At 44.8% G+C, this 25,707-nt stretch overlaps 1 long non-coding RNA gene and 1 pseudogene across 1 annotated transcript in view; both read left to right on the forward strand.

Annotated features, from left to right (window-relative positions):
* The first annotated feature begins 643 nt into the window (after window positions 1-643).
* LOC135321184 (melanocortin-2 receptor accessory protein 2-like) lies at window positions 644-14,939 on the forward strand (annotated as a pseudogene).
* Window positions 14,940-15,539: 600 nt separating this feature from the next.
* LOC135321193 (uncharacterized) overlaps window positions 15,540-25,707 on the forward strand; it is a 29,483-nt gene continuing 19,315 nt past the window's right edge. The window contains exons 1-2 of the long non-coding RNA XR_010380761.1: window positions 15,540-15,637; window positions 20,047-20,260. This is a non-coding gene — a long non-coding RNA (uncharacterized LOC135321193). The remainder of the gene's footprint in view (window positions 15,638-20,046; window positions 20,261-25,707) is intronic.

The following is a 25,707-nucleotide window of genomic DNA, read 5'->3' on the forward strand; positions in this document are numbered from 1 at the left end:
ATGATATTCTGGGGCTTGGTTTACATGATCAGATTCTTCCAGTCCTGTAAATGGGTTCCGTGGCCCCAGCCCCGGGAGAGCTGGTCATAAGGTCCATATCGTGAGGGGTGGGATGGGAAGGCAAGGTCTAAGAGCTGGCATCACTGAGATTCCACACTCGCTAAACACAGACTCCAGAGCCTAATTGTTGTCAGGTTCTGTTCTGGATTTGAGAGTGTGTTCAGACATGATTCTTGCCCTTCAGGGGTCACTGCCTGGGTGGAAGTAACCTTTACACAAATCTGGGAAGGATGGCAATTAAGTAGATGGGCTGTTATGGTCCTCAGTATGCCCAGGCTCACTCTTCCAGGCACTCTTGGGACTAACGAGAGTCATGTTATTCACTCATTCACTGATTTATTACCCTTGAATTGATCATTTGTCCCATAGTAAGTGAAACAAGGGATCAGGAACATGAATTTTGTCCCCTCTCCCATCACTGATTGTATCTGTCAGCCGGGCGCCCTGTGTATGCATTGTGAAATGGTGGTATTTTTTGCCCAATGGGGCAGCACTGACAGTTCTGAGAATCAGGGGAGTCTCGTGGGTAGGACAGAACCGTGACACACAAGGCAACACGCCACCATGTGAGACAGCATTGTCGATGCTCAGGTGACCCGATGTAGACCGCGGTGCTAAACCTGAGCGTGTTCAGTGATCTTGGCTGCTCTAAAAATACAGACTACAGGTCCCAAACTCTGGAGACGCTGAGGGTCTGCACCTCAGAATTCTGCATTTTAAGAAGCACTTTAACTAATTCTGATGAAGATGATCTGAGTGTCTCAATGAGAAACACTGGGGTGCGATTCAGCAATACTGAGGATTCTCAGGGAACGATGTCTTTTCAGGTTGGTCCAAGGTCCCTCACTTGAGACTTTTGCCTTGGGTTTAATTGTATGTGTTCAGAAGTGATGTCTCTCATTTCCAGTGCTTGTCAGCATGCTCTGTGCAGGGACTTGCACTCAGTAGATGGCAAAAACTATGATTCTTCAGGTCACCGAGCTAGAGTGTGAGTGATCTTTTATTTTGGTTTTCTTTATAGCAATGCAGAGTCTCCAGAGAAGAGATTCAGTCTGAACAGCTTTGTGTCAGACTTTGGAAGACCGCTGGTGCCCAAGGTGTTCTCTGGAAGGGCAATGACGAATCTAGGTCACTCTTTCACTGCTACATCAATCATGTGGGCCACTTGGACAAGGCCAAATTTGCTATCCCAACCATAGCCCTTGACAGAGATATTCAGCTCCAGGAAGCCATCAGATGCAGCAGGTGGCCAGAGGAGGAGGCGAACGGGCTCATAAAATGTGACATCCCCAACTTCATCAATACGGACCAGAACTCTTCCTTTGGGGAAGATGATCTCCTGATTTTGGAACCACCAATTGTTCTAGAAGATAAGCCAGTTGCTCAGACCTCACACATAGACTTGAATTGAGAAACGTGCTTTGTCAAGTGTCTTTCTGAAGATGTGAAGTTTGTCTTTGTATGGCAGGAATTCCCCTTTCACAAAATTGTATGTGTTTGTGTCTGAGAGAGAGAAATGGAGACAGACAGAAAGACGGAGACAGAAGAGCACCCCCTCAGAAGAGAGCTAGTTAAGGTGAGTTTTGTGCCTTTAAAAACATTTGGGGTTTTGGTGGGAACAAAGTATTTACATTGTCTCATTCTCCTAGTTGGAAACCTTGGCCCCATACTCAGTGTTAGCGGCCTTGAATGGGGATTGGCACGGTGCATTTCATCTGGCGCTGCCACATCCATGCTCTGCCTTTAGCAAGTTGCTTTGCCTCTCAGGGCTGCCACCCTTTTAACTGTAAGAAGAGGAGTCTGGAGTAGGTGATCCATCCCAGCTCTGCTGTTTTGCAAATTTCTGATTTCGTATTCGGATGAGGCTGGGATACACCCAGAGCAGTATAAACCAGGCCCTACCTCCTGTCTCTTGCTGGGGCATCCCTTAGGCCTGTGCCTTCTACCCAACCCTTTACTGAGCCCAGCTTTTGTCAGGAGCCCAAGAGCCTACCGAGATGGCAGGGGACGTCTCTCGTGGTCACGGTGGCCATCATTTCTATTGGTTGTGCTGAAACAGCTCTTCTGAGATCCTCCGGCCACCCTTGCTCCAACCTGAGGACAGCCCTACCGTTTCTTTCCTAGGAGGAGGATCAATCCATGGTGCATTTTATGACAATCCTGTCCCCAGGAATGCACGGAAGGTTATCAGCTGAGTGAGGTGAGGTGCCTCTGTTTCTCTGCGTCCCTGTATCTCTGTCTGCTCACAGTGCCCTGCCTCCGGCTACTGAGCAAGAAAAGTGCTATTCACCATGATGGGTGTTTTGCAGATGTGTAGGTGATGGTCGTGTAGCTCATGTGTGGGCTTTGAGCTGGGATGGTGAAGAGCTTATAAATACCTCATCAACATTTATTCGAGGTGGCCTGGTGCCACACAGACTTGATTAATGAAGGCATCAAGCCTACACACTGGTTTGGAAACAACTTGGTTTTGATCAGTCACACTGCATGCATGACTCGCTGCTAATCTCTGGGTGGTTTTTTCATTTTAGATTTATTCACCCAGTGTCTTGCTTAAGCTGAAAAATACTTTTATTTCACCAGAATATTCTCTGATTCTTTGTTTTCACTCATCCAGTTTTTTAATTCCTTTAAAAATGTTGTGTTTATAATGCCTCCTTATTTCTATCATCTCTAGGTTCCCAGTGGCCTGAGCCATGCAGCAGACTTTATGTAGGAACTGTACCACCAAAAGAAATCCCCTCGCCATAATATCTTTTGAGGAAAATATTATTCTTTAAGACTCTAACACTAAATCGTAGAAGAAAGCATGGAACATTTCTTGTAGTTAATACATGTTCATGCAAAAAGAAATTTGATATTTTCATTGAAAAATGTTGACTTTAATAACTTTTACTAATGTGAATATTATTATTCATTATTTAATTAACCAAATAATACCACAGTTATTTATTATTAAGATTGAAAACTATTTACACAGTCTCTCAATTAGAAGACTGAAGTGTATTTAAAAGATGGAAAAATACCCATGATGACACCATCTTTTTTATTAACTAAATATCAAGAACTGTGCAGGGTTAAGATTTGACCCCCTGCAAGCTGCCAGGTTAGCATGAGGTAGTCTGTGGATGCTGCCAGAACACAGGACACTCCCCCAGGATCAGAGACAAAGGACTTCCTGCCGGCACAGCAGGCAGCCTGGGGTTCATGTTCATGTTACTTCCTGAGCTCTTTTCCTATTGCTGTTGTAACTAAGGACCACAGACTCAGTGGCTTAAAGTAACACACATCCATTGTCTCACTGTTCTAGGGTGCAGAAATGCAAAGTCAATGTCAGTGGGCTAAAACCAACGTGTGGCCAAGGCTACGTTCCACACTGAGGCTCTTGGGAGGGATTCATCTTACTACCTTTCCAAGCTTGCAGAGGTGCTCACACTCCTTGGCCCAGAGCCCTGTGTCACTGTGACTTCTGCTGCCACATCACATCTCTGTCTCTGACCAATCTGCCTCTCTCCTCTAAGGACCTCCGTGATGACGTTTGCTTCCCACAGTGATCTGCCATCCCAAGGTCCTTGACAGTCACACCTGCAGAGTCCCTTTTGCCATGCACAGTGACATTCCTAGGTTCTAGGGATCAGACCGTGGACATATTGGGGGCCATTATTCTACCGAGTTCTTCCCTTTGGCCCCACTGGTTCTTGTCCATCCCACATGCAAAATGCATCCACCTCATCCCAACACCCTCCAGAGTCTCATTTACTACAATATCAACTCAAAGTCCAACATGTAGTCTAACTATTATCAGCTCAAAAGCCTAAGTATTTTCATCCTCAACACCTAAGTCAGGCATGATTGAGACCCTGGGTGTGATCTTCTCTGTTCAAATTCCTGCAATGGCTTCTCATTTCACTCAGTGAAGAAGCGAGTGTCCTTATGGTGACCTTACAGCTTTCCTCCCCCTCCCGAAGCTGAGCTCATCTCCGGTTTTCTCCCTGGCTCACTCCGCTCCAGCCACACTGGCCTCCCTGCTGTCCCTTGGGAATATCAGACATGCACCCACAGGCCTGTTGCCCTGGCCGGTCTCTGTCCAACTCATATGCTGAAGTCCTGAACCCCAGGACTACAGAACATGACCCCACTTGGAAATAGGGTTGTTGCAGATGTCATTGGTTAAGAAGAGGTCATTAAGTTGGGCCCTAATCCAGTATGACTTGTGTCCAGATAAATAGGGGCAATGTGGACAGAGAGACACGTGTACATGGGAGATGACGTGATGAGATGTGGAGAGAAGACGGTCGTCTCCAAGCCAAGGAGAGAGGCCTGGACCAGCCTCTCCCTCCCAGCCCTCAGGAGGAGCCTGCCCTGCTGACACCCTGCCTGCAGACTCCCCGCCCCCAGGGCTGTGAGACAGTGAGCCTCTGTGGTTCATGTCACCCAGTGTGTGGTGCTGTGTTAGAGGGAGCTCAGCAACTAGCACCGCGTTCTCAAGGTCCTCAGTGAGCCCAGCTCTGGCCATCTCATTTTAACCTGGAAACTGCCTTCCCCTTGTCTCTGCCCCAGAAACCCCCTCTCCCTGATCATATTATTTCTATCACCTTCTAGAATACCATATATTTCACATGACTGTCAAGACTGTAGTTTATGTTCTGCTCCTCCTCAGTCCTACAGGGACAAGGATCCTTATTTGTTCACTGACGGACCTCAGGTGGCTTGACCTGTACCCGTGGCACAGCAGTCAATACAAATTGGCCGGATGGAAGGAGGGATCGTTCCTTACATTCACAGGTGAGTGAACGAAGATTCCGGGGGACTGAGAGTTTCGCTCAGGCACAGAGCTGGTAAGTGTCAGGCCAAGGTGGGTTTCAGGTACCTATGAACCTGAGGGAGGCTTGAGGGATTCTCTTTCCATTGATTAGTATTTCTCAGGTGTCTCTTTTTCTGGCTCTAACTTTTGACTTCTTTCTGTTATTCTTCTAAGCTTTCAACCAGTTTTAAGTTTTAATTCTGCTTTGTCTCAGGTAAACAAATAAAATCTGTAAATCTTTCAACTCATTATATATTTCATCTAAATACATTGTGATTAGTGATGATGTTTTATTTCTGGCATCTTGTTTTGTGATTTCTATTTGCTTTGCTCTGCTTTTCTCCTGCCTGTTATATACCTTGCAGTCATGGTTAAGAGCATGGCGTCTAGAGACAGCCTATCCGGGCTTGGTTCCCTCCCTTGCTAACCATGTAACCAGTATATGTAATCCCTTTGAGACTCACTTTCTTCATGTAAAAAAAGTGGTACTATCCGCCTCAAAGACTGTGAGCATTAAGTGATAAAATAGATGAAGAACTTAGAATAGTGACCGGCCTATTTTGCGTTCTTCATTTTGACTTCTTTATTTTTATTCTCTTTTTAAACAATTACTTTAGAGATTACTGTTGAATTTTAATGAACACCCTAGATATTGAAGATTAAAATGTTACTTAACCCATTCATTGAATTTTATATACCAAATGATATCTGTGTTTTATTTCCATAAGTTCTGTTTGGTTCTTTAAAAAATTGATCTGTTTTCTTTTTCATGATGTCCTGATTGTTCATTATGTTATATAAGATTCATTTTATCTTTTAATGATTCAGTCATGCTTCTTTTATGCTCTCTCTTAGATTGTTTCATAATTTTAGGCTCTGGAATATTAATCATCTTGTGTTTTACGGTTAGATCTTTCTTCCCAGTGGCACTGATTTCCTTCTGTTTTTAGTTGTGTGTCTGTGTGTGTGTAGAGTTGTGGGAGCTTCTCTATAGTGAGTACATATTTTTTCCTATGATTGTCCCTTACATCTTGGTTTTTAAAGTTTCCCTAGAGAACAATTTTGTGTTGCTTATCCTGAGGCTCCATGTGATATGATCAACCTTGAATTATTATATTTTTGGTTTCGGAATTCCAGAATCTTCAGTGGAGTATCAATTTGGATTCCATATTCATATAAAGCAGGGGCGTGGAGATTAGATTTTTTAAGGGAGACTTTGTTTTTCCCTAGAGAACCGGTTGTTACACCCCTTTCCTGTGTGCACATGTGAAGAACATTGAGTCTCCCTTTCAGTGAAGAGGCAAGTCTTCCAATACGTCTTATGCAGAGGTTTCTATAAAAGAAGACTCTTCTACATCTGGTATGGACCCTGTTTCCTAAATGGACATTGTATCCCTATTTATGGGCAGATGAAAACCCCTTCCCTCCAGGGTGCGGTGGCATCAGCTCACAAGATTACCATTTTGGCGTTAAGTGTCCTCTTTGTATTGTCACCTGGGAACTTCTCTTTCCATAGTTAGCTCTGTGTTACTTTTGTTGTATTTTATCCGGCATTACTGAAAGTTTTACTTAAAAGGGATCCTAATTAGCTCTGTTTACCTGTTTCCAGAGCTGAAAGCTTCAGTTCTAGAGTATCTGTTTGATTTTTCTTAAAAATACATTCCAGTATATTTCTCTGGTGAAAGTCTTGACCCTGTTATATATTCTCCCATCATTTCCTTATTTTCTTGAATGTGTTAAAAGTATTTTATAGCCTTTATTTTTAACTCTGATGCCTACATCACCTGGGGTTTGCATCCTTTGTCTAATATTTCTTATTCTCATTTTATCCATCATATAGTCTTGACATGTTGCATGTCTAGAAATTCTTTATTACATGGAAGACATTGCAAAAAAAAAATCCATATCTTATCTTCCGTAAGAGGTTTTCTACCTTCCCGTTAGGCAGACAGGGTGAGGGACTGATCATCTCACTCCAATCAGGCCCTGAGTTGTGTCAGGACAGAAGTGCCGTTTTTCTTAAGACAGCTTTGAGGTATACTTGGCAAAATAATTTTCACACATTTAAAGTGTACAGCTTAATACATTTTGACATGTGTATCCCCAAGAAACCATGACCACATTCAAGAGAGTGAACATACCCATCACCCACAAAACTCTTCTCCTGCATTTTGTTGTCCCTCCCTCCCTCCCCATCTATTCCCCTGGAAACCATTGATCTGCTTTCTATCACAACATACTGGTTTGCATTTTCAAGATCGTTGTATGAATGGATTCATGCAGTATCTACTCTATGTTGTCTGACTTCTTTCATTCAGTGTAATTATTTTCAGAGTCATCTGTGTTCCTGTATTAATAGCTTATTTTTCTTATAGCAGAGTATTGCTTAGTGCTGAGTTTTTCCTGAATAGTTTATTGTGAGCAGTGTTTGGATAGAACATCCTTTGTTTCTTCATTTACTTCTTGATGGATGCATGGGTTGTTTACAACTTGAGCTATTATAAATAATATTGAAGTGAATATTTAGTTACAAGTCTTTGTATGGACATATGCTTTTATTTTCTAAAGCATTAGATGAGGAATATCTGGCTTATATGGCAGATTGGTGTTTACCATTTTTAAAGAAACTGTTAAACAGTTTTCCAAAATGGTTGTGCTATTGTAAATTCCTCGTGGTGTGTATCAGTTCTGGTTGCTCTATTTCCTTGCCAGCACTTTGTAAGGTCGGTCTTTCTAATCGTATACATTCTAGTAGGTATGTGTACTACTATCTCACTGTGGTTTTTAAAAGCATTTCTCTAATGACTAATGGCATCTTTAATCAGCATCTTTTCATATGCTTATTATCCATCTGGATATCTTCACTGAAGTGTGTTTTCTGGCCTCATTCATTCATTCAGGTGTTTGCATTATTATTGAGTTTTGAAAACTTTTTATTCTGGATCAGACACAAAGAAAGACCTTTACCAGATATATGATTTGCAAATACCTTCTGTCTATGGCTTGTCTTTTCATTTGCTTTGCAGTGTTTAGAAGAGCTTTGAAGAGTCTTCATTTTTGTAAAGTTCACTCTATCAGTTACTTTTTTTAAAATAGATTATACTTTTGGTGTCATAGCAAAGAAATATTTGCCAAACCCAAGATCATAAAGCTTAAGCCTATGCTTTTTCTCCTAGCTGTTTTATAGTTTTAGATTTCCTATTAAGATCTATGATCCACTTAGAGTTAATTTTTGTATATTTTGTGAAGTGTGGATCAAAGTTCATTTTTTTTTTTGCATATCACTATCTAACAATTCCAGCACTACTTGTAGAAAAGATCCTTTTCTCCACTGCAACCTTTTGAGAATCAATTGTCTATATAAGTGTTCGTTTAGTTCTGAACTTTCTATTCTGCTCCATTATTCTACTTCCCTGTTTTACACCAACACCATACTTTCTGATTACTGTAGCTTTATAAAAAAAAGTCTGAAAATCAGATAGTGTAAGTCTTCCAAATTTGTTTTTCTTGTTCAAAGTTGTTTTGGATATTTGGGATCCTTTGCATTTTCATGTGAATTTTAGAATCAGTTTTTAAATTCCTTACATCCTCTTCTGCCAAAATTCCACCCATGTCTTTGGCCATCTCCAAAGCCACATTTTCTGAAGAGGTCTCTCTAGATCCTAGGTGAAAGTAATTTCTCTTTCATCTGTGCTCCATTCACATTTCTTAATATTTGATTACATTTATTCATATTTGGCTTTATGCACTTGTCTGATCTTTCCTGCCATATAGTAAACCTCTCAAGATTAGGAATCTTGACTTGGTTCCCTCTGTCTGCTGAGAAAACTAGTTCTATGCTTTGCAGGAGTGAGCCCTGCAGTAAGAGGTATCTGCAGCACACGTCTATCTCATTGTTTGCATATTGTCAAGGAATCCTGCAGATTTGGAATTGTTTATTGATTGTTGTCTCCAAGACGGCTAGGTCTTTTTTATTTCTATTACTACTGCTGCAGTTTCAAAGAACAATTGGCTAATTATTTTCCAAATATGAAAACATACTGTAATTGAGTTGTGATGCAAATTATGTGCTGCTGTGTCTTAAAAACCTGCTTAGTGTTCACAGGCCCCTTCACTCATGGAACTTTTGGGAGAATGACATATCCTTAGAGATAACACTGCTGACTTTGGCGACTTGAGCAGCAGTATCTGAACTCACTCCTGCTGTTTTTCCAGTGTCCCCTCTAGCCCTCCTCCAGCCCTCCATGCCCGAACCTGCAGTTCTGCCCTCGAAATGCCTATTACTTCTCAGGAAGACTTCCCTATGAAACATAAACATATCCTTCTTGTGGGGACATTCAGTCCAGTGACCTGACAGCAGGGGAAAATGTTTAGTCTGCTCTTGTTAGAGCCTAAACTCTTCCATACTTATTAGAAGCAAATCCAATGAGGAAACTGTGTTGGCATCTAACAAATCAGCATAAATGTCTGATGAGGAAGATCAGCTTCCCCATCCCACTTAGGCGTCATGTTGGTGTGACACTCACCATGGCTAACATTTTCTCCTGTGTGCAATGTAAGTTTCAAGACATTATGAATGGCTTTTTGTTTTTCTTCATTGGTCTTTCCACATTTACTGTGTCTGGTGAGATTATATGAATCCTGCTTATTTTCAGCCCAGCACTTACCCTTTTTAAAGGATCACGTGTTTAAAAGGCTAGTGGACAATTTGTTAGAAGATAGAAATCCTTAGATTTTGGTCCTAGAGTTGAATCTTGGTTAGGGGTGAATGAAAATTCCCATTAAAATTTTAAATTCAGTGTTACAAAGTTTTAAAAATAGTTAAATATTAGCCAATTCCATTAAACACTTTAGCAGTTATTTACTTTTAATCCTGCTTCTGGGGCAATTTTGCAATGATTCCCTCCCTTTGTTGATTCCCTCTTTGTCAGAATCCTTGAGAGGCCCCTGTCATCACTGTCAGTATCATCATCATCATCATCATGGAACTGATTCCTCTGGAAAGTTCTAGGAAAATAAACAGATGTGTGGGGTTATGTGTAGGTCAATGTGTGCATATACAATAAGAACAGTTATCAGACATTAGATGCAAGATATCCATTTTATTTAGAGAAGAATGTGGTCATGAAATCCTGATGTGGTGAATGAAGGAGCAGTGGGAACAGGATAGTCAGTGGAAAGGAGGAGGAAGTGAGCGAAGCGGGGAGCATAGATCCTTGGTTAGCCAATCATCAAATTGGTGTGAATGAGGGGAGTGTGGTGGCAGAATCATGTTCCTCCCCTGCCACAGGTTAGCCAACAGTGACATGTTTCTGTACATGGCAAAAGGGATGACAGATATATTAGGAGAAATATCTTAGAGGATTTCGGTATTCTAAATTCTCTATTAGCCTTTTAAACCCATGATACATTATTAAAGTTTAGTGGAGGGCCACAAATAAAAAGGATTCATATAATCTCACCACACATACTGAAGGTAGAAAGACTAAGGAAGAAAAACAAAAAGTCATTCATAAGTGCCTTGAACCTTAAATTGCTCATGGGAGGAAATGTCACACAAGGTGAGTGTCACAGCCACATACATAATGCCTGAATGGGAGGGGAGAAGGGGATCCTGAGATGAGACAATAGGGTGAGTAGCCTGGATTGTCCAGGTGGGCCCAATGTAATCACAGGGGTCTTTAAAATTGAGGACGTAGCCCAGCTGAGTTTAAAATCAGAGGGAGGTGTAGCCATGGAGCAGTGTTCAGAAAGGCTGCTGGCCATGAAAATGGAGGAAGTCGTGGGACACAAGCTAAGGAAGGTGGGTGACCTCTGGAAACTGGAAAAAAAAAACAAAAACGAGGAAACATTCTCTTCTAGATCCTCTAGAAGGAAGGAACTCTGCTGGCAACTTGAATTTAGCTCAATGAGAACTGTGTTGGATCTCTGACCTCCACAGCCATAAGCTGATAAATCTGTGCTGGTTTAAGCTGTTAAGCTTATGGAAGTTTGTTACAGTGGTAATAGAAAAATAACATAGTGAGCGGTAGTGTAAGGGATTAAAGTTCTAGGCTGGGGTGTGGAGAGGATTCTGACATTTACACCTAAAAAACAACCAGGTGCAGTGGAAAGGTGTTTTAAGGAAGACCTAACTGGCAGGGCTGTTAATAGGACTGTTTGGTGTGAGGAGAGCATTGGAGTAGAGGAATCAAATAAATCTCTACCAGAAAAATAAGGAATAAAATATAACAGTGCTTCAGTGTTAGTGGATGCAGGAATGGAAATGGGCAGAGAGATATAAACATTACTTTGAAATTAGCTACAGGTTTGATGATTGCATGTTGGGGAGAGTTAGCCGATGTGTGGACTGAATGTTTGCATCCCCTCAAAATCCGTATGTCAAAACCCCATCTCCCAGGGTGATGGTATTGGGAGGCGGGGCCTTTGGGAAGTGATTACTAGGATAAAATAAGGTCATGAGAGTAGAGCCCTCATGAATGGGATTAGTGCCCTTATAAAGGGCCGCAGATTGCTTGCTTCTCTCTGGCCCATGAAGATAGTGGGAAGACAGCCATCTTCGAGTCGTGAAGGCTATCATCTCCCAGATGCATTGACCTCAGCCTCCAAAACTTAAGGAACATGCTGGTTGTTTAAGCCACCTGGCCCATGGTAATTTGTTACAGCATCCCAGACTGACGAAGACAGTGGAGAATGCCTCTGAGTTTGACACTGATTGCCTGGAGAATGCTGAAACCCAGGGAAGTGGGCAGCACAGACGTTTACTCATTTAATCCTGGCAACACGGTACGAGATAGAGTCTACATATTCCTCGCTATTTAAAAGGGAAGGAAAAAGAGGCACAAATAACAACAACAACAACAACAACAACAACAACAACAATTTTTCCAAGATTCACACAGAACCCCTGGAGGCAGAGTGAGAATTTATACTCAGGCAGGCTGACCCGAGAGCCCCTGCTCATAACTACTAAGTCAGATCACCTTGCTTATGTGGATCAATTTTTTTCAAGTGTGATATGAGGGTACTGTGTCCAGTAACTTATAATTTCAAAATAACTCACTGTAAGGGAAACATTAGTCGCAGGCATTGCAAACCACAGTAAGCTACACATACAAAAATAACTCGTTAGGGCAAGATAACCAATAATGTTTTTAAATATTATACTTTCTGTACCTTTGCAATAAAATGTGTATTTATAATTCTGTCTGCCTACAGAATAGCTTCATAATCCTGAATGTGGCTGGTGGCTCCCATGGTGGACAGCATGGGCCTAGAAAATTTAAGTGACTTGTCCAGCCTCGCCCAGGAAGCTAGTGGTGGGATCAGAGATATAGGTTGTGACTTTTCCTTCCTATCCAACAGGTCCCTCATGGAGGCTTAGAAGCTTCTCCTTTGGTGCCCAGCTGTCTATTCGTACTTATGACATCTTGTCAGGTGTCCCAGCCTGCTCCTGAACATAAGCCAGTAACAACATCTGCTCTTTTCTGGCCAGGTAATACATTCTAGCAGCTTCCATTGACTTCTTGGCATCAGTTCTTACCTGGAAGGGTAGTGGCTAGAGATGCAAATGTGTCCACATGACAGGGTTTTCATAAACATAGCAGGAGTTGTCAAGAGAAGAAAACGTCAGGAAGACAAGTGGAAGCAGGTCATTTAATATACCAAATGGGTACTTTCAATGAATGTTTGTGTTTCCAAGTCCAGACTTGTTCTGCTCGTGCATTACAGGCCAATAAATCGGGAGACCAGGTTTTGGGGGCAAGAAACAGCGACTTTAATTTGGAAACCCAGCTGAGAAGATGGAAGTCTAATGTCCTGGAAAACCATTCCCCAAAGTCAGAATTCAGGCTCTTTTTATATTAAAAAGGGTAAGCAGGAATGCTTGGTTGCTGCAAACTTGGTTTATGAATTCTTTGCTGTTAGAGCCTTTTGTTCTTGCAGCTCTTAGCCTGGGTCAGATCCGTGTAAACCTCCAACAAACAAATGTTATTTTCTATTCTGTAACATGTTACCTTATATGAATGGAAAAGTGTTAATATCCTTTAAAGTCAGAGCCTTGAGAATAGGGTCTCCTGTATATTTCAGGATCTAGGCAACATTGTTTTACAAAAGGTGCAGAACAAACAAGACTAAACCTAGGAAACAGGGCACAGGGTTAAACTCAAAAGAACAGATATAACATGGAGTCAGATTTGTTCTTTCCTATTTCAGTAGTGCCATGGAGAAGGCACTTTGGGCAGCTTGTTGTAGGGTCCTGGAGGCTTTCTCTTTCAGCCTCTGGGCGCCTCTATTGCAAACCCTTCATAGCTGTTTGGCCTGCTGGAAAACCACTCCGACTGTTTTGCCCGTAAGATGCGTTCTGTTTATAACTCATCTCTACTCCTTGGAAAACAACTCAATAAAAACTCAGTTGGTTTTCCACCAGCCATGGGCAGGGGTGAGGAATAGCACTTTATTATTTTATAAAAAAAAAATAAAAGAAATCTTAAAACAGCACTGGGCACATAGGAGAGAGTCAATAAATGCTTCCTGGCTAAAATCAAAATTGATGGCTCAGTGATTCCATGGCTGCTGTATTTGCTGAGCTTGCTAATCCTTTGCTCCATTACACATTTTTTTTAACTGAAAAAGAAATACATGCATGTGGTTAAAAAAATTCAAACAGAGCACAAAAATACACAAGTGAAAGAAGTTTTCCCTCATCCCCTCTTCTTTCAGCCCTCCCTGGAGATGTCACTGTTTATTATCCTTTGTTTGCTTTTCCAGATAGGCTATGCACATTCCCACCTATGTATGTAAATTCCTTTAAACTTTTACTTATTTTTAACTTAAAGGGGTTTAAATCCTCAAGTGGCTTCTGCCTGGGTAATAGAACAGAACAAATCTGACTCCATACTAGATCTTTTCCTTTGAATTTAACCCTGTGCTCTGTCTCCTAGGCTTCATCTTGCTTGTGAAACAGTGTTGCCTAGAGCCTGAAATATACAGAAGAGCCTAATCTGAAGGCTCTGACCTTTAAGGATATTTAACACTTTTCCATCCATATAAAGATAACAAGTTGCAGAAAAGAAAATAACGTTTGTTTTGCTGGAGGTTTACAGAGATTTGACTCAGGCAGATAGCTGCAAGAACAAAGGATTCTAACAAAAAAGAATTCCTACACCAAGAAGTTTGCTACAACAAAGCACGTAGGAAAGGAGCCTGAATTCTGACTTGGGGAGATGGTTTTCCAGGACATTTGTTTGCCATCAAGGTCTACAGAAACTTGCTATTCCATGCCCCAACACCTGGTCTCTGAAATTACTGGCCTGTCCTGCACTGAGGAGAATGAATTTGGACTCGGTAACACTCCTATCTACCTAGCAAGCTGGGCACTGGATCTGAGGACAGCTCTCCCACACCCAGGGACCTACTGTGAGCCCTTGATGGTTCCACTAGGGTGGGGTGTGGTTTATTCAGGAGGGATGGGCACTATGCACCAACACTCAGGCAGTCTGCTCTGTCTGGGGCTCTGATCTTGTACCTCCCGCTCCCCACCAGCCCAACACCTGGAACAGTGGAGCTAAGACAGAGATCGTGCCTGCCTGATTCCCAGCGTGTAAAAGGGGAATATGAACTCTTCCCAAGGTAGTTCTGAGCGACAACACCTTCGGGTGCTTGGTTCCCAGAGCAACAGGGAACCCAGCTCCGCGTGGGATCAAGGGGTGTGATCCCGTAGGGGTTCTGCAGAGGCCTCGGCTGGAGGGCTGGACCAGGGAGGGAAAATTTGAGCTGCGGGCCTTGAAGTGTTAGTGAAGGGTACAGAGGCAGGACTGAATTCTGTTTCAGGATGCCACCAGAGGTAAACCTTTTTCTCTACATCTCTGCTACTACCCTCCCCTCTCCAGATCCCTCCCTTCTCTCTGCACTTCCTGTCCATCTGTCTCCCTCCACTTTTCTCCTCCTCCCCTCCTCCTCCCATCTTCTCCCTCCCTCACTTCCGCAGCTTCTCTCACAGAAACCTGAGGATCGCTGGCCCTCCTGGGCATGCGCAGTCAGTGCCAGGTGGACCGCGGTTTGGAAGCTCCATCTCCGAGCCGGGGATCTGCCCCAAAATCTTCTCAGCTATGTCGCCCGGTAAGCCTTTAGCTCCTGCCCCGGGGCCGGGGCCTCCGGCTGTGGAAGTGCAAGGTGGGGGGCTCACGGGAAAGGTTCAGGCGGCTGCGGGAGGGCGGTCCACGTGTCACAGCCCGCGAGGGCATGATTCAGCGTGTGTTCAGCTATATTGCTCGGGCCAGGCCCCTCTGCCCGCGCCACCTGCCCCGGCGCCCCGGCCACAGCTGCTCAGGGCCAGGTGTGCACCTGCCGCCTCTCGCCCCAGCTGGTCTCCCCTCAGTCTGCGGCTGGAGTCCTCTTCCCCTCTCCCGCCCGCGAGTCCTCTCTTCCCGGGCTTCCTCTCCTCAGCCGCCGGCCCGTCCCCTTCCCAGGGCGGGCTGTGTCCCGGGACGGCGGGGTCTGCGGACCCGGACGGGGCAGCTGGGACTGGGGCTGGCCTCCGAGCGGAGCTGCAGCCCGCGTCCCCAATCCCCCGCTTTCCCTGCCCCGTGACCCCTGGGCTGCCCTCCTCTCCCTTTCCCGCTCCCTCAGGACCAGCTCGGTGGCGTGGGCGCTGGTCCCCAGGCTGAGAGCCTCCGGCCGGCCGTAAAGCCCAGCTTGTCCTGGTGAAGTCTGCAAAAGGGAGCGTCAGTGCTGAGGGAGCTTCCGTCACCTCCCTCAGTGTTTCTGCCCCAGGTAAGTTCCTTGAACACTTTCAGGTGTCATGATGGCGGTGCTTGATGATGTCACGTGGTTTTATACTGAGAGGGATTACAGTGTTGAAAGCAGGACTTGGTTCAGTTAAAAATGAGCTGAAGGCATGAGTATGTGACATCCTCCAGGCTTCCCTCTCCCAGGCTGAAACGTGTGACCGTTGATTTTAGAAAGATAGTTACAGTCCCTAACTAGCCAAGCCCAGCTTGGGTGTGTTAACAGGAACAGCACCACCAGAGGCGTTGGAGACCTAGGGACATTGCAGTCCTAAAGAGCTCCTGGCACACAGTTTGGTTTGTTTTGGTTTTTTCTTTTTCTTAAATTGTGCGGCAGACTAGTTGTATAGAGGGGAAAATAATTGTCAAGAGATTATTTTTCATATAACAGCTTTATTGTGATATTGTTCACACACCGTGAAGTCCATCCATTTAAATGGTACAATTCAGCAGCTTTTAGCATATTCACAGTGCTGCAACCATTATTATTCCAGAACGTTTTCGTCACTTCAGAAAGAACAGTGGAAATCAATGACCTATTCACCCTTACCCAGTGGTGGTTCTAAAGAAGTTTCTTGGCTGTTCCTGACCATAAATTAACTTGCTATATTCCATGAAATATCTGGTAGTAATTCTAATCAGAATTGCATTGAATCTGTCTATCAAAACAGGAAGAATTAATGTCTTTACGGCATAAACTTCTTCTAACCATGAATATATCTGAGACCCTACATTTTCATCTGTCCAGAGCCTGGCCCATGGGAAGTCCTCACTAATTTTGGGGCTTGTGAATGATGAGATTCTATACATTGTTAGTTGCAAATGTAGCCTTTCACAGAAGAGAAAAGTAACCTCAGTGAAGCCAAGTGACTCTCTGATAGTCAGAAAGGGTGACAGTCAGTGCTGGAGTGATACAGTGGACTTGCTGCTTGCAGCCAGAATTTTCCACCACCTACAGCTACGGGGATTACAGTGTTCTTTTATTTTTTTAAAGACTTGCTTTTATTTTTCTAATAATTTTTTATTGAAGTGTAGTTAACTTACAATGTTAGTTTCAGGTGTACAGCAGAGATTCAGTTATAAACATATTCATATGTATATACATACGTTTTAGTTTGTTTTTAGTACAACTCATTACAAGAACTTGAATATAGTTCCCTGTGCTATATAGCAGGTCCTTGTCATTTATTTTATATTTATTAATGTGTATCTGTTAATCCCCCTTTTCCTGCCTGCTAACCACAGTTGGCTTTCTATGCCCATGAGTCCATTTCTAGCAGCACCATTTTTCCTAGTTAATATATGCTGCTTGGCTTCTTTCAGTTTCAGTAATTCCATCTTATCTGTGGGCGTTTTTCTTCTGGTGGACCTGTATGTGGTTTGCACACGTGGTAATAGAGATCTGTATTTTGGAGAACTCCAGGCCTCATGTAGTCCCTGGTAGAGAGCGCCCACTGAGCTGATGCTTGAACTGGGAAAAAAGCATAGTAAATGTTGGTATTTCCACTATAGTTGAGACTTCCAGGTTTCTATAACCTCTCTAGCCAACCTTAATGTTGGCTGCACCCATACTGGGTAATTTGGTGGTACTCCATGTTATGGTGATGTAGAGACAGGGTTTTGTATGCTCCTTCTCTATCCTTTTTCTAACACTCATTCTCCTGGGCCTCCCAGATCCTCCCACAACAGTGCCCAGGGCTGGCTTGGTGCTGCACTCAGGCAATATTTGTTAATAAGGCCCTTTCCTCATCTCTTCTGAGCCTCCGTTTCCTTCTCTGCACAATGAGACCGTAGACTAGATAAGTCCTTTTCAGTTTCTTTTAAAGCCATGTTTCCTTTGAGAAACAGAAAATGCAAATCTCTCCTCTCATTCCAACCCTTTAGATTTTGATATGTCCTCCAAAGAGTGACATAGTTCTTTGTGGAAAGCTGATGTGATTGTGATTCCAGGTGGCACAGGAAAGACTCTTCAGAGATTTATTGCAGGGAAAGGGCAGGAAAGGAGCAGTATGTCACACTTTCTGATGTGAGCAATGGAGAAGGGGATTGGGTTTAAATACGGTGTCTGATGTGGCCTCTCTCTAATCTTGCACAATGTGATAAACCTCTCTCCCTCAGTTTTTTCATGTATGAAGTTGGGGTGATAGTATTTTAGGGTTTTTGTGAAACATTATACACATAATCCATTTGTTTCTCGGTAGAAACAAGAGCTGCTAGGGAGTCAGTGATTTCTTTAAAAAAAAAAAAAAATCTTGTCCATAGCACTCTGTCTGTGTGTATTTTGAAGTTCCTGGAAGGTGAGTGTTGAAACTAAAGTCCATCATGGGACAGGTGGCCCATAGTCCTCTGTGCCCCAGATTGCCCCCTCCTCCCCAGTCCTCTTCCTCTCAGTCCAGAATGACGTTCCCTAGTAGATTTATACAGAGTTCTTGTGGAAATAGCTTTTCATTTTATTGTTTCACCAAGAAGGGCTGCCATCATGATCTCTGTGGTCAGGTTGTGCTGACCTGAAGGCTATGCAATTGGGGGTTTCTATTTAATAAAAAGAAAAAAAATTACAAATACAAACTTAGACCTAGGGTGGTGACAGGGGCTCTTGGAAGTGGGGGCCATTAGCTTTGTTAGCTTCAGGTGCAGTGGCCTTTGGCCACGAGGACCCATCCTCGTGCTCTGAAATTGGAGGGACCAGTGGGTTCAGTGGGAAATTTGAGTGTATCTCATGGTCTAGGGATTGTCCTATTTGTGCTGTGTGTTCCTTATTTGAGACAGTGAGCTCATTTAACCTCAATAGCCTCTTTAAAAATTAGACTTTTAATTTTGTGATGTAACTTAGATTCCCATGTAGTTGTAAGAGATAATATGGAGAGGGCCTATGGACAATTTGCCCAATTTTCCTTAACGGTTCAATCTTGCAAATTTCGGGTACAATTCATTACTGACTCACTAACCCTTTGAGGTTTATGTTATTGCCCTCATTTATATTCATGAATAAACTGGGGCTTAGAGAATCACACAGGCCTGCCCAGGTCACACACATGGTTAGTGTAGAGTCGGGTGAAAGTGGGCTTGGGATTTCCAGGCAGTACCATTATGATGGTCTGTGGCAGGGAGCAGCATTCACTTTGCTTGTTTATTCATTCAACAAACATTTATTGAATAAACTCTGTGTGTCAGATGCTTTAATAGGGTTATCAGATTCTTCAGCAGTACTGAAAATCAGGTAATGTTTTCTGTTTTTTAATCTGAGATAATTAGCTCTGAGAGGTTATAACCCCCTGAAAGGTAATATAGCTGATAAAGGAGGGATAGTAAATTTCTACAGTCCCCCCTTTTTATGCAGGTTGTAACCTAGGCATTTAACATTTGCAAACTTCAGTAATCCAGATAATTTCTTCTAAGGCAATGATTTTTTTTTAATTGAAGTATAGTCAAGTTTACAATGTTGTGTCAATTTCAAGCTGTTTTTTGAATTTTGAATTAAAAAATATTTTTTGAGGAGGGTAATTAGGTTTTTTTATTTGTTTCATTTTTTAAAATGAGGTACTGGGGATTAAACACAGGACCTCATACTTGATAAGCACGTGCTCTACCACTGAACTGTACCCTCCTCCCCAAGGCAAGTTTTCTTATTCATTATTCTGCAGCTTAGGAGTTCAAATAAATTGGATAGAAAACCAGATATTTTGATCCCACTGTGGTTCTTTTCTTTATATTCTGCTTAAAGGGGTGTGGAAAGCAGTTCCTTTGTTCATTTCTTTATTCAGCAGTTTTGAGCACTGTCTTTGCATTAGGGTTTGGCTAGGTGCTTGGAACAGAAAACAAGAAATGACCCTGCTCTGCAGGGGCAGGAAGCCTAGACCAAAAGCTGGGTAATGTGATCCGACCTACAGTAGCCATGTGCAGGCACTGAGGACAAACTGTACCCCCGTCTTTGCTTGGGCTTCCCTTGCCTTCTGGCTGATACACACCAGCTCACCGCAATCCAGAGGGGCCCACAGCCCACAGCAGAGTAAGTATATCGATCTCCTCTCCCCTCTCGGCAGGGGCTGCAACATGAGCACCCCTGACTACGTGCAGTGTGCTGAGAACGACCAGATTCTCCCCGTGGTGGTCCAAGCCATTGGGATCATCTCAGAGGAGAATTTCTTTTGCATCTATAAGCGAATCACCTTGATGAGCCAGATCAGCCCCTGTGGCTTCCATTGGGCACTCTGTATCCACTACAGGCACCACTATGCACCCGAGAATGGGTGGGGAATCTCCCAGACCCACAGCAAGGTAGTGGGCCTTGTCACCATTGCCGACTGCCTCTCGGCCAAGGCCTTCGAGAAGCTCCACGTGCAGAGGAGCTGTATGGCACATCGTTAATGACTCTCAGTTCTTTGTGCTGCATAGGTAGGTAGCCGAGCAGAAGCGCACCGACGTGGCCTTCAATCTACGAGGACTGCAGGCTGGTGGAGAAGAGGATCGAGGACTTCACTGTCTCTCTCTTCATCATGCTCAAGTCCAAGTGGCTGGATAGGGCCCCCAACAAGTCTGGGGATAAGATCCCCCTCCTCTGCACCTTGTTTGAGAAGGAGGACTTCATGGGATTGGACACAGACAGCAGGTAAGTCTACTTGGAGGCCCGGCCACCCTCGAGGTGTGCCAGATTGCTTCCCTATATCCAGGAAGGGATAATCAAGGAAGAGGGCTGTCTTGTAGCCAAGAGTGGATGGAGGTGCAGCCCGCTGGTTTACAGACATTTAAAAGTGAATCCGCCTTTGTTTCAGAGAGATCCTTTTAGGGATATTGTGGACACTTACTCCAGCTTTTCAGCCAGGACCCCTGTTGGGACCCCTGGAGTTGCTGTCCCATAGAGTAGCCACAGCCTCTGATGCTAGGAGAGCTGGGGAGGAGGCTGGTCTGAGCTGATATGTGCTGTAGGTCAAATGAACATCAGATGCTGAGACATCTAATAAAAGGAATGTAATCTACCTTGTTCCTTTCTATATTGATTACATGTCAAATTGATAGTATTCTACGTACAGTAGAATAAGTAAGATCTGTTCTTAAAATCACTTTCTAGTATTTGTTTTTTGTTTGTTTCTTTGTTTACTTTTTAAATGTGGCAACTGGGAAACTTTCTTCACATGGATCTCATTTCATTTCTGTTGGGCAGCCTGTCCTGCGACAGTCTCATCCCTTTGCTTAGATAAGAGATTCTGAATCCCGAGATGCAGAACGAGGCTCTGGTTGAGCTGGGGGTGGACCCGGTGTCTCCTGACTCCTAGGCCCAGTACCTGCACGGCTCAGGTCCTCTCTTCATGCCCGACAGCCACCATGCCAGGTTAGGTCATCAGAAACACCGCCAGGGATTTACGAATGAACTCCTTACACAGGAAAAGGCGTGTCACGGAGTATGGGACAGAGCAGGGAAAGGTTCATCCTCACTTTGTCCCTGTGATTAGGTCAAAGGCCTCACTTTGCCTCGAAAGTGCAGATGAGCTCTTATGGGCTGCCTACCCACCACCCCCACTTTCTGCTCTGTTTCCCCGTGTGTCCATTGTGCCGTCCCTCGGGCAGAAGAGGTTGAGATGCCTTTGCCGAGAGGTGGTCCCACTTTGCTGGGGAAAGTGAGGGAAGTTGTGTACCCCCGGCCTACGGCCTTGGGCCTTGAGTCTGGAGAGCACTTATGGCGGTCTCACAGGTGACGGTCGGAGAACCTAGCACGTGCAGCCGGGTCCGCTGTGGAGGCGGTGATCTGAGATTCTTGAACTTGCCCAAGATCAGATCCTACTTTCTGGTTGTTGGTCAGTTGGAGGAGAAGGTGCCAGAGAATTGAAAAAAAGACTGTCCAGACCAGCCCTGTGAGTGAGAGGCACAGGGGACCTGAGTCCCACCTGCGTGTGGATGCCTGGAGAACTCTGCATGAATTTTCAGTTCCTCCCCGGATATTCCTCTATGGCTTAAGGAAGGGGCAAGGCATGTCGTGGCAATGATCTGTACTTGTCCTCACACGGCCCTGCGATCTACATGTCCGCACTCCCCTTCTGCTCCTTGGAGATGAGGTGGCAAGTTTAGGAGCCTGGGCACTGCTGAAGGCACAGCTGCTAGCACCGGGCTTCTCCCAGACTGGCTCCGTTCACCTCACCTGTCACCTCCTGCTGAGCCCCCAGGCATTAGTCCAGGTAGGTGCATCAGTGCAACGTAAGAAGGGACCAACTTCTCCCCCTGGACAGACTGTTCGGTGAGCAGTGGAAGCCTGGAGCCATGCCCCAGCCCCATGGCCAGTGCTTCCTCTTTTGTCATAGGAGGCACTGGTGACATTTTTGCTCAGCAACTGCTTTGTTCTGAGTCTGTAGACCCACCAGAGAATGCCAGCTTGTTTTTGCCTTTTCAAGTCTGTCCTTGGGATTTGGCAGAGTAGATGGATGTGTGCTTAGCCCATAGTGTTTGACACTGTCACCATTGTTTACCCAGAATCTCGTGTACCAGGCATGGTTCTCGGCATCAAAATACAGCAGCGCATTAAACCTCCCTCCTGGTGGGTCTGTCTGTTGTGGTACAAAAAGCACCCAGCCAGCATCAGAACGTCAGTGAGATAACGCGGCCTGTGAGCTCGGGTCAAGCACGTTCTTCTCCAGTCACTTTTACTCCATTGTTCCTTTTACTATTCTACAGTCATTAATTTATAAAACAACGCTTTAGTGCAGGAGCAGAGCCTAATCCTCTAATGCTACTCTTGGTGGGAGTGAGTAAAACTGTCCAGCCTGAAATGTGACCACAATTTGTAGCTCAAAAGCTGTCTAGACGCATGTAGGTGGAGTTTTGGTTTGGGGCTCTGACCACGTTGGTGTCCCCTGGCAGCGCTGCTCCACTAAGGCCCCTGCCTTCCCGGGAGCAGGAGGTAAGGATGGGTCTCACTGTCCCTGCGTCCCTGGCCTCACACACTCATGTAAATTCTTGTACAGGCTGTCAAATTCATTTTTGTTCTTGTGTGTTTCTAATTTTCGCTTGTTCCTCTTTTCCTTTTTCTTTATTCCTTTTTCTCTTGTACTGCCCTTTGAGTATGTTGTTGCATCTGAAAAGGTGGGCTGTGCACACCCTGCATTGGAAATAGCTGGATCGCCCTCCATGCTGTCTCCATCGCTTTAAAAACCAAAAACTTAACAGCTGCCTTGATCCATGTATTATCCTAGACAGCTTTTAATTTTCTAATTTTTTGGAATATTTGCTTTGTTAACACATCACCCACTGGTGTTTGATACCTGTTAAAATCCTTGCTTTGAGGAACCTTTTTAGTCCTCCTCATATTTGGTGACGAATGCGCACTTATTAAATTTGTTCGTTTGTTTTGAAGAAGTGAGTTGGGAATTGATTTAGGCGGCTGCTGAAGGATTCTTTTCATGGAATATTTAAACTTCTAAAGTCAAAGTCTGCAGCACCTTGCTCGATATGTGCTTTTACACAAAAGTGCTCAGCACGCGGTTCCTGGCTGTCGCTGTGTGACGTGCGTGATAGCCCTTCTTGGCCGGTGGTCACTGGTGAGGAAGTGGCATGCTCGGGGGTGAGCAGCTGCAGGGTACGCTGTTGGAGGAAGCAGTCACTTTTTTTTTTTTGCATTCAAATTCCCCTATGTCATTTACTTTACTTTGCCTTCATAAAGGGGCAGTATCGGGTCCAAAATCCATGCCACTCTTTTGTTCCCTGTACGAGGCTGGTTTTTCTGAGTATCAGGACAACATGGCCTTCTCCGAAGAGGCTGGCTTACCTGGATCTGGTGGACACAGTGACCTCTAAAGGGGACAGTATGTTCCACTCTGCTTCATCCAGTGGGCATTCAGAACTGGGTCTGTGGTTTGCCTCAGCAGCCTTGGAGGCCTCCCTGCACTGGCCTTTACTTTTAACCCACGTTGGCAGTAAATGGCTGATTCAGTGTCTCTTGCAGCTGACGTCCACCACTGACGGCCATGTCGTTACTTTTCGGTAGTGAGACCCCAATACCCTAGTCAGCCTTGAAGGAAGATGCTTTGGCCGACCAAACCTTGCATTCTCACCCCTACCATGGTTCATCTCACCCAGGGGAAGGGTTTGGCCACCACCATAATGCTGACCTTGAGGCTTTGTTTCTCCTTTCATGCTCTGGTCCAAATGTCGACACTGCGTTTTTCACTGACTTGGTCTTGCTTGAGACAGGCCAGAATTTATGAAAGAGTCCACCACATTCTGGGTGGGGAACAGAACAGAAATAAATGTCACAAATAGAAGGAGTCTAGGCTGTCCGGGTTGGCAAATGCAGGCTGGGATCTGTGATGGCTGGGCTGTGCCCTGGACACAGGCCTTTCCCGTGGCTCCTGAGAGCCCAGGGGTCGGAGTGAGAACAGCCTTGCCTGGGTTCCTCCATTCTCTTCTGCTCACTGGCAGGTGTGTCTGCTAATTAGGAGCTCCCCCAGACCTCGGGTCCTTCAAAGCTCAGACCATGGACGAAACTTGAGTCCTTTCTCCTGGGCCTCCTGTGTGAGAATACAGTGCCTTCTGAGGTGACCAGCGGCAGGAGATGCCTCCTCCTCCAGGGAGCACCATTTGGAGGACTGTGACTCACTGCACCATGCTGTGAGCTTATGGGGTGACGGCCATGGTCCCTGCAGAACCAGACTTGAGATGGGCTTAGCAATGGAAATAACAGGACTGATTCCAGGGCAGGGCTGGTGGGAGGGAACAGGGGATATTGAATGTGACCTCAAACACCTAGGTGGGTGATGGTTCTGTTAGTTAAATGGGGAGCCTGGGAGGTACCTGCCAGGAATTGAATTCCAGAGTAAATGGTGGACATGAGGCATTTTTAAGATGCCATTTGTCATCCAAGTTAGGACTTCAAAGAGGCACTCGGGTCTATGAGCCTGGGGCTCAGGTGAAGGTGCCGGACTAGAGACACACGTTGGGATTGTCCTTCTTAGCTGGAGTTCACAGCCTTACATGTGGGTTAGCTCTTCTCAAGAGGTGCAGACTGAGGCTGAGGGAGGGCAGGGCTGTGCCTCGGTTGGAGGAAAGCCCAGATAATGCAGCTTTGGTGTGTCAGTCAGTGGCATTTGGGATTTTCAGAGCAATGCCATTTATCCTTAAAGGGCCGGGTGGTGGGCAGGGCCAGCCAGGATGAAATATAAAGGGAGGGTCGTGGCCATGTGTGCGTCTTGGGAAGATGCAGAGGCTTCAGGGTCCGGGAGGGGAGACTCCTCAGAAGCTGGAGTTGGATTGGGGAGTGGGGAGAATGTAGTCACACTTACCTGTGACGGTGGGAAAGAGTCCTAGGGAGTCCCGACCCTACCGGACTCTCTTTCCCATGAACAGAAGGCAATTAGACAGAGGATCTGAGATGAAAAGGGATGGGTGCTGTGAGGGGAGCCAACTTGGAGAATGGTGCTTGGACAGTTCTGGAATAGTCTTCCTGCAAAATAGAGTTAAAAAAACACAGACTCTAAAGAATATTGACAGTAACTGAGGAGGAGGCAGTTTTTCTGGCCTCCTAAGGGTAAGTCATGTATACGGGGATACACAGAAGAATCGGGCAGTCTCTTGCGGGGGCTTGATCCTTACCAGAGGCAACAGTGCAAGTTTAAAGGGGGAGAAGGGCAGCGGAGGTAAACTAGCCAGGCCTTGTGTCAGGTACCAGTTGGCCGCCCTAATTGCGTGTTCCATTCACATCCATCCCTCCCATGTGGGCGGTGGCAGCCCCCTTTTGCGGATTGGCAAGACTTCTCAGAGTGGTTAAGGTATCGGTCCATTTAGCGGCTAGTAAATGCTGTAGCAGGATTCAAGCTGGGCCTTGTCAGACTTAAAGGGCATGTTTTATCTACTAATTCCGGTACCTCCCTGTTGTACCTGGAATGGTGAAGTGGGTCAGTTTTGGAGCCTTTCAGAAAAAGTGCAATTTAAGTGCCTCAGGACTGTTTCACAAAGCTCAGTGTTCTTTGATTGTTCGGAAACAAAGCAGTGCTTTACGCCCCACCGATGTAAGGTCTTACTCCTTTGACGATGACGTGGTTGCAAATGACATACAGGTGCAAAACCAGACTT

This window comes from Camelus dromedarius, chromosome 4 (assembly GCF_036321535.1).
Source record: "Camelus dromedarius isolate mCamDro1 chromosome 4, mCamDro1.pat, whole genome shotgun sequence".
NCBI classification, from domain to species: Eukaryota; Metazoa; Chordata; class Mammalia; order Artiodactyla; family Camelidae; genus Camelus; species Camelus dromedarius.